The 9,156-nt window shown below is 34.5% G+C and overlaps 1 protein-coding gene across 4 annotated transcripts in view; it reads left to right on the top strand.

The window, feature by feature from the left end:
* Window positions 1-9,156, top strand: part of LOC127862219 (uncharacterized) — a 57,303-nt gene that overhangs the window by 22,518 nt on the left and 25,629 nt on the right. The window contains exons 1-3 of one of the 4 annotated variants that reach the window (XR_008040502.1): window positions 181-284; window positions 4,023-4,138; window positions 4,400-4,989. The gene's annotated coding sequence lies outside the window, so the exon portion shown is untranslated. Of the gene's footprint in view, window positions 1-174; window positions 285-4,022; window positions 4,139-4,399; window positions 4,990-9,156 lie in introns of those variants that run through there. The other 3 variants (XR_008040501.1, XM_052401239.1, XM_052401235.1) reach the window with 3 other exon arrangements.

The following is a 9,156-nucleotide window of genomic DNA, read 5'->3' as shown; positions in this document are numbered from 1 at the left end:
ATGTAGGCGCATTGTTTATTAAATACATTCTTCATAAAATTAAAATTAAAAAATGTTAAACTTCTCTATTTTGGTCTGACTTTAAGCATACTGTACTCAAAAAAATCTTGCGCGCCAAACCATTACCGGAAGGAAGAATATAATGACGTGACGTCGTGGTTATGACGTCATAAACAAACGCGCCATTGTTAGCGATAACATCAACACTTACAAGCTCTGCTAAAATTAGCGGAAATCATGAGTCTATTGAAGAGTCAAACCTCGTATGGCTATACAAATAGCAGGTAATTAATTTATTGATCAATACAAATTAAAATCTTTAAAGAAAATTACATAGAATAAATCTATTTTTTATTTTTTAAATTTGCATTGGTGGGCGGGGTATTTTTTTTTTGCTTGGTTACAATGTGGCGTTAAACAAAAAAAATTCTGTTTGAATCTTAAAGCTCTTTGATAAATGAGCACCTCCTTTAAAAGAAATATAGTTTACTTGGACTTTAATCAAAACTTTTGCTAGTGGTTCTTACTTGTAAGATTTTGAATAAAAATCTTACTGGTGATTAGAGGTAATTCAAGTTCAGAAACCTTTGCTGATACCGTCAATTTTCGCAACGCTTATACAAATAGTAAGTTTCCAATATTAACCCGACCGATCCGACCCTAAGCTTTAGTTTGTTCGAGGTTGATATTTAAATCAACGTCGCTTAATTCTACACTACTTTTAAACTATTTAGTGTAGGATTATAGTATTATTGTCAAATTCATCAATACTTGCGGAATTAACCCAAAACTAAATTAAAACAACTAAATTAGTACTGTTGAATGGAGAATGTGCAGATATATGCACGTCATGTAAAAAAAATGCTAAGCCAACCTTCTTTACTTGATTTGTTTGGACATGTTAACAAGAAAAACATATGAAAATTTATTTTTTACCCTTTGCCTGTTTGTGGGAATATTATGTTTGTGTAAGTAAGTAACCAATTATAATATTATGAATGAGATAAAGAAAATATATATCTGTCATAAATATTGCTAATAAACATAATTGCATACAATAGCAAGTGCAGTAAGTGCAATGATTGCATGGTACACGCGCTTTTACCCACTGCGACCCGGGTTCAAATCCCGCGCCCGGAACACTTGAGTTTTGTTGGTGGTTACCATACCGGACATGTGGGGTTAACTCTTGGAAATCCGCCTTCCCACCTCAGGAAAAGACCAACCAAAATTGAAGCTCTTTTTTCAAATATATAAAGGCTAAAAATTGCAACTATAACAGACCAATAACATTGTATAAAAAGCCTAAAAAAAAAAAAAGATTATGTCTACAGTCTACCTTATTTTCCAAACCTACCGAACACGCAAAAAACAACAACAAATAACTTGAAACAACGAAACAAAAACATTTTTCTTTAAGCTTTTTAATAGCAGATGATTGTATATACGGGTGATGGTATACACGGATCATATTATCCACGTATAGAGGCTTCTACGGACAATAATATATTTTGATTATTGTAAATACGGATGATGGTATGTACAGATGATGATATGTAAGATATCTACGGATGATGGAATCTAATGACTATGGTATCTAAGGACGGTACAATCTATGGACGATTTATGTACGGATCATGGTATCAACGGATAGTCGTACGGATGATGAGATCTACGGATCATGGTAAATACGGACCACGGTATCTGCGGACCATTTTTCAACGGATCGTAGTATATGTCTCAGGATTTCTACTTATCATAGTATTCACGGATCATGATTTATACGGACCATGGTTTCTATGGATGATACTTTCTACAGAAGATGGTATCTACGGATGATAATACAGATATGGAATACGGTGTCTACGTACAATTGTATCATGGAATCTACGGATCATGATATCTACGGATCATGATATCTACAGATCATGATATCTACGGATCATGATATCTACGTAACATGGTATCTACGGATCATGGTATTTATGGATGAGTTGAACGGATCCTGGTATCTTCGGATAATGGCGTCTATGCATGACGGAATCTACGGATGATGGTATCTACGGATGATTGCATCTTCGTACGATGATATCTACAGATGATGGTATCTAAGAACAATTTTATCTAAGGATCGTGGCATCTGCGGATAATGTTTACGGATCAAGGTATCTACGAATCATAATATATGCGGATGATGGTATATACGGATCATGATATCTACAGACTATGTTATACACGGATGATGATATCTTCGGATGATGGTATTTACGGATCATTGTATATAAGAGTCATTTTACCTAAGGATCGTGGTATCTACGAATATATATTTACGGATGATGGTATCTACGTATGATGGTATTTTCGGAGGTTGGTATCTACAGATCATGGTATGTACGGATATTGGTGTATGATTATGTCATCAATGGATTCTAATATATAGGGATCTCGGTTTCTACGAAGGTAATATCTACCGATGATGGTGTCTACGAATTATGGAGTCTACTGATGATGATATCTGGGAATGATGGTATCTAAGGATAATGGTATGTATCGATGATGATATCTTCAAATGATGGTATCAACGGATTATGGTATCCAAAGGTCATTTTATCTAAGGATTATGGTTTGTACGACGATGTTTGAGGATCATGGTATCTACAGATCATTGTTTCTATGTATGATGGTATCTACGGATCATAGTATCTTCGAATCATGGTATCTACGGGTCATTGTATCTATGTATGATGGTATCTACGGATAATAGTATCTTCGGATTATGGTTTCTACGGATGATGGTATCTGCGTATGGTAGTATCTGCGGATGATGGTATCTACGAATGATGATACATGTATCGTCTGATGCTGGTATATATGGATGATGTTATTTATGGATGTTGGTACCTTCTGATGATGGTTTCTACTGATGATGGGATCTTCTAATGATGGTATCTGCGGATGATGATGAAACCTAATTATGATGATATCTACGGTAAATGGCATCTACGAATAAATTGTATATACGTATGAGTGTATATACGTTGATGGTAATCACGGATCATGTTATCTATGGATGATGTTATGCATGGCTTGTTTTATCTATGAATAATGGTATATACGGATGATGATATCTACGTATAGTGGCATATACGGATGCTGATACCTTTGGATTATAAGTTTAAACCTATTTATTTTTGCTCGATTGCATCGAAAGCTTAACACGGTGCCTATACCACGTGACTTTTTAAGATCTGTGTGGGGAGTAAAATATCAACAAAAGCGCGACGAACGTAAGATTTTTAAGGATAACTTTTTTAATATGTCACCATTTTTAATGGGATAAAGTGGAGAGCCCGCTCATTCGTGAGAGTTTTCTATAGGTATCATGATTTTATAAAACAAATAAGTATTTTTTCAGTAAAGTGCAACCGCGCGTTTGAACGGTAAGAAAAGGGTAGGATCAGTGTGGGGACATTATTTTTTGTTTACACAAAAACATCACCTCTGGTGCAATTAAGAAATAAATTTTATGGGCGGAGCTTACACTATATCATTTTGCATCCATTTTCAGGTTTCTGTTATTTATTTACGAAACAAAATTCAAGAAAACTATACTTACAGTAATATGATCTGTGTGGTATACGTTTTTCAACGGATCTGTGTGGTATACTGTTTTTAAGTTTTTCAGTTCTATTTAGTGGTTTTAGAAAATGCTTGTCAACAATGTATTTGAAACGGGATTTTTAAATGCGCTAGCATGTAAAACACATAATGGCTATACACTACGCTTCACCGCTTGTTGAACTAATACATAATTATGATTTACAGGCATGCTGTACAATCCCTATTATAATATTAAAATCTTACACTGGAGCATCTTAAATCGATGACAAGTCCATGCTTACCTTAAATAAGTGTACACTTTATGTTATTGTATCAAATTCCATTTTTATTTTGGCGCCAAACACTACTGTCAGGTGAAGTAATGTATCGTATATTATTTTTGATATTATATTTGCTTTAAGGTATGGCTCAATGCTCCAAATGCGGAAAAATGTCGAAGACCAGAGCTGGATTATTGCGCCACATTAGGGGACACGCTAACTCTGGAAACTATAACTGCTGTGGGAAAGCATTTCAGGTAAGATTAAATACCTTAAAAATAGTTACATTTTTTATACAGTTATGCTAACAATCAGATGAACGGATTTTCTTGAAACAACACAAATATACAATATATCTCATTTCTCAGGTTATCATATATTTTGAAATAACTCAATAATCGTCAAATCGTTTGTAATTTAAAACTAACGAACGCGTGTCCTCAGATACTAACATTTTTGAAATAGCGTGTTTACGCATTGAAATGTCACGTGAATAAAATGTGTTGTTTTTTTCTCAGGATGCCTACAATCTTAGAAGGCTTCAACGAACAAAGGACCCCAAAGTCACGAGTGTGTACAGTGCGGCAGGAGCTTTGCGGACAAGTACCTACTCGTGGCTAGAGAGAAAAGTGCAAAAAAAGAGGGATTGGTGAAATGTTACCAGTGTGGGTTGGAAGTTAGGAGTGAGAATGACCTCAGAGAGCACGTCAATACCCACATGCATGACAAGTGTTACAGTAGTGAGGAGTGTTTCAAAACGTACAAACGCAGAACAAACCTTTCTCGATACGTGAGGACTTCACATAAATCCGTGAATACTGATTAAAAATCATTATAGTTTACAGTTTGTCTGTGTAACTTCATTATCGTTTTACGTTATTTTATTCGTTGTTTTACTTTTCCTTTACTTTTCAAACTGATTCTAAAGATATCCGAATTTGATTAATTTTTAGGTTTCGTTTAATTCGTTTGTGTGTTTGAAATCATTCTCAAATAATTGTGCAATAATTTGGATTTACGTTATTCATTAATATATCGCATCTGTGATTTGTATTATCGAATCTGTGAAACTTTTTTAATTATAACTTGATTAAAGTTGTGCGATGTTTTTTCGTTGGTTTCAATTTTAAATACCGCTGTCACGAGATAGTTCGATAATCATAAGCAGCCAGGGTTTCTAATACTAGGGATTTTCACGATTGCTTTACATAATTAACTGCCTGCTTATAATTACTCTAGGCCGTGGTAATTGACAGTAAACAATGTATGCAATGTGGTTGTTTTTACAATACAATACTCCTTAATTCGAAATACGTCTTGACATTCTTCAGAGCTGCATCCATCCACAACACAAGAGGAGAATCGTACATATATAATATAATATTTATTCATTTACTTTTTATATTCTCTTCAAAATAATTAACGCTAAAGATAAGCATACACTTGTTACACTGAATACAACGACATAATTTATAACATGACATTATCACCAACACATGGCAAATGATTGTCAATATCTATACTATGTAATAAACTAATGCAATAATATAAATTCCATATATGAAATAAAACACACAAATACACACATATATATATATATGTTTCTACTATGACCAGTATTTTGTTTTTAATAAACATACCGTTTACCTTAAACTTTAAATAACAACAAACAGACAAGCCAATACGTCTGGTGGATTCTGTTTTATAAGTTTGTATTCCAAATTTGATTTTAAAACATACGTATTACTCAGGAAAGAACATGCCTTTGCTTTTTGTCAACCTGTGTAATATTTGACACAATTTCTATTGCAGAATTTGTGTCAGAATTAAAATGTCCATTGTGTTCGTCTATCCGCATTCTTATTGTTGGCAACAGTTTGCTATCGTTTCGTCTCGCCCGCTCCCACCTTACTCCTAGTGTCCCCTTCTGTATAGCATTCCTGTCTCGTGAAACTGTTTTCTCTATTTTTTCTTCCCTTAACCCTTGTCCGCTCACTAGTGCCAAATAGGTGATTACTGAAATGAATGAATTTTTAAATAATAATAATAGATATACTACTACTACTATTACTACTACTACTACTTGTAGTAGTAATAGTAGTAGTAGTAGTAGTAGTAGTAATTGTTGTATTGGAATAATTGAAATTAATTAAAAAAAATATATATATTGTCGTTATTATCTCAATTTATCCGTAAATTGTAGAAACACGGATACCACACAGATCCTTCTAAACACGTATACCACACAGATCATATTTCTGTTAGCATATTTTTCTTGATTTTGTTTTCATGAATATATGAAAGAAACCTGAAAAATGAATGCAAAATGACATAGTGTAAGCTCCGCCCATAAAGTTTATTGCTTCATTTCACGAGAGGTGATGTTTCTGTGTCATAATAAAATAATATCCCCACACTGATCCTACCTTTTTCTAACCGTTCAAACGCGCGGTTGCACTTTACTGAAAAAATATTGATTTGTTTTACAAAATCATGATACATATAGAAAACTCTCATGAATGAGCGGGCTCTCCACTTTATCCCATTGAAAATGATGACATATTAAACAAGAAATATCTTTAAAAAAGATATACGGCGTAAATAGTTTAATGAATGAGATCAAGGATAGCGAATGTCTTTTTCTGTGCAGTTCTTAGCTGCATCACACGCAGTACGGGATGTTAAGGGGAGTTTTCGCGGCTTATTTTACATTATAACATATTGCTGGTCATAAACCTATAGATGCAAAACAGAAAACCAAAAGAAGAATGGAAGTGAAATTTAAACATATGAGTCAACCGGCCACACGAGAACAAACCTGTTTTAGTGGTCTGTCGGGCATTGCTATTTGATTCGATGATTAACAGTATCGAGAATCATCGTGCTCATGCTTAAAGTGATATTATGGGCATTTTGCACTGTTGAATTGAGCTGAAAAGAATTAACAGGTCAAAATAGTTAAGTTAAAATGTGGTTACTGATCAATTATCTGCAACTCACCTTGCTACCAGTTGTTTATAAAAATATATTTTATATTCGATATTCTTACGTGACCCACCCAGTCCTGTAAGCCGAAATGATCCGTAAAACAATATTGTGTCTTTGTGTCGTATGAACAAATCTGCACTAAAACTAAATTTAGGTTCAACTCGTAAACGCATGATCAGTTGTCAAACGAAAGTACGGTTAATATTCAAATGCATTATTTTTCTCTTTCTGGTATATTGTTTTAGTATGTTGATGCTGCATTAATTACTATAAGTGTATATGAAGTAGAAACATCAAAAATAATCAACGGTTGCGATAGACACCTATAAACTGTTACATGCTCATAATATCACTTTAGTACATTAGGCAATATGGTGGAATAATTATTGTTAAATTTATTAAAAATAATATTTATCATTGTATTGTTGAAAACACATTAAGAATCTATTATTGACATACCATAATTATATTGCTGAATATCTTCTTTTAACATATTTCTGGTCTAAAGAAAATTCCAGGTAACCTAGTTCACGGATAGCGTCTTTATTATATAACGATTATTTTACTGACCGCGAACTCCGGTTTACCTGTATATAAACTCTGAATGTCCGCGACTTGACCCGAAACCTCGCGGGTTGAAATGCAATTCTTTAAAGTGAGGCCACGCTTCCACTGCTCTTTATACTTTTACATGTTAACATGTTGACAGGAATATGGAAGTAAGTACTAAATATGAGAACACAGCCTTTTAAGTATAAACGCTTTTGCGCTGGTAATACTCTGAAAATAAAAGGTGTACGCACAAACTGTATTGATGTCGAGAATTGAGTGTAAAACTGTTCTATCTATTAACCCTTTTCATTAGAGATAAAATTGTTTCAAACAGTAAAACAGTGGTTCAAAGACGCGGATATGTTTCCAATGTTCTGGTGGTATACTCAAATCAGCCAATGGAATAAATGAAGTGTATTCATTCGTACCTAGCCGCGGGAAATTTTATTTGAATTTTATTGGACACTTACAAAGGTCAAGTCAGGGTGAAAAGCTGGCTTATGCAGCTTACGCCGAAAAAGTTATCCTTAGAAATGTTACCTTTGTCGTGCTTTTGTTGACATTTAACTCCCCACACAGATCTTAAAAAGTCACGTGGTATAGGCACCGTGTTAAGGCTTATATAAATGCTTTCGAGTCCGTTTCCTGGGCCTAGAACCAGTTTTTGGTGTCTTTGGGGGAGATCTAAAAAACGCTCCCACTGTGGGGATCGAACCCGTGACCTCCCGGTCGCTAGGCGGACACCATATCCATTACACCACGGCGGCCTTTGGATTATTGTAAGTAAGGATGATGGTTTGTTAACTACGGATCATGGCATCTACCGATCATAGTGTCAGCGGATGATATAATGTTCGAAAGATGGTATTTACGGAAGGTAGTATACGGATGAGGGTATATATGGATCACGGTATTTACGGATCATGGTATCTTTGGATCATTGACGGAACATGGTATTTGCGGATCATGGTATCTACGGTTTAAGTGTACGGATCCTGGTAACTCCAGGTCATGGTATCTATGGATCATGGAATCTATGGATGATATATCTACGGAGTATTGTTTCTTCGGATAATTTTATCTACGGATGATGGTATGTACGTACGATGATATCTACAGGTGATGGCATCTACGGATCATGGTATCTAAGAATCATTTTATCTAAGGATCATGATATCTGCGGATGACGTTAATATAATATATACGGATGCTCGTATATACGGATCATGGTATCTACGGATTATATTATATACGGGCGATGATATATACACATGACGGTATTTACGCATCATGGTATCTAAGAAGGATTTTATCAAAGGATCTTGGTATATACGGATGAGTTTTACGGATGGTGGATTTTACGGATCATAGACTCATAACATACTTACAATTTTATCTAGAGATGGTGTTATGCACGTATGGTGATACCTACGTATGATGGTATGTGCATATGATGGTATCTACGTATGATGGTATCTACGGATCATCGTATGCACGGCTAATAATGGATATGTTGATGTTATCTAAGGATCATTATGTATGTGGAACACAAGGATAATATCTACGGATGATAGTTTCTAAGTATTATCGTCTGTACGGATGATGGAATCTTCGAATGTTGGTATTTTAGGATGACGGTATGTATTGATGATGATATCTACAGATAATGGTATCTACGGCTCATATTTTCTATGGATAATTGTATCTAAGGATCAGAGTTTCTACGGATGATGTT

Source organism: Dreissena polymorpha, chromosome 16 (assembly GCF_020536995.1).
Source record: "Dreissena polymorpha isolate Duluth1 chromosome 16, UMN_Dpol_1.0, whole genome shotgun sequence".
NCBI lineage: Eukaryota > Metazoa > Mollusca > Bivalvia > Myida > Dreissenidae > Dreissena > Dreissena polymorpha.
The sequence above is the reverse complement of the archived record's forward strand: the minus strand, read 5'-3'. Positions and strand labels throughout refer to the sequence as shown.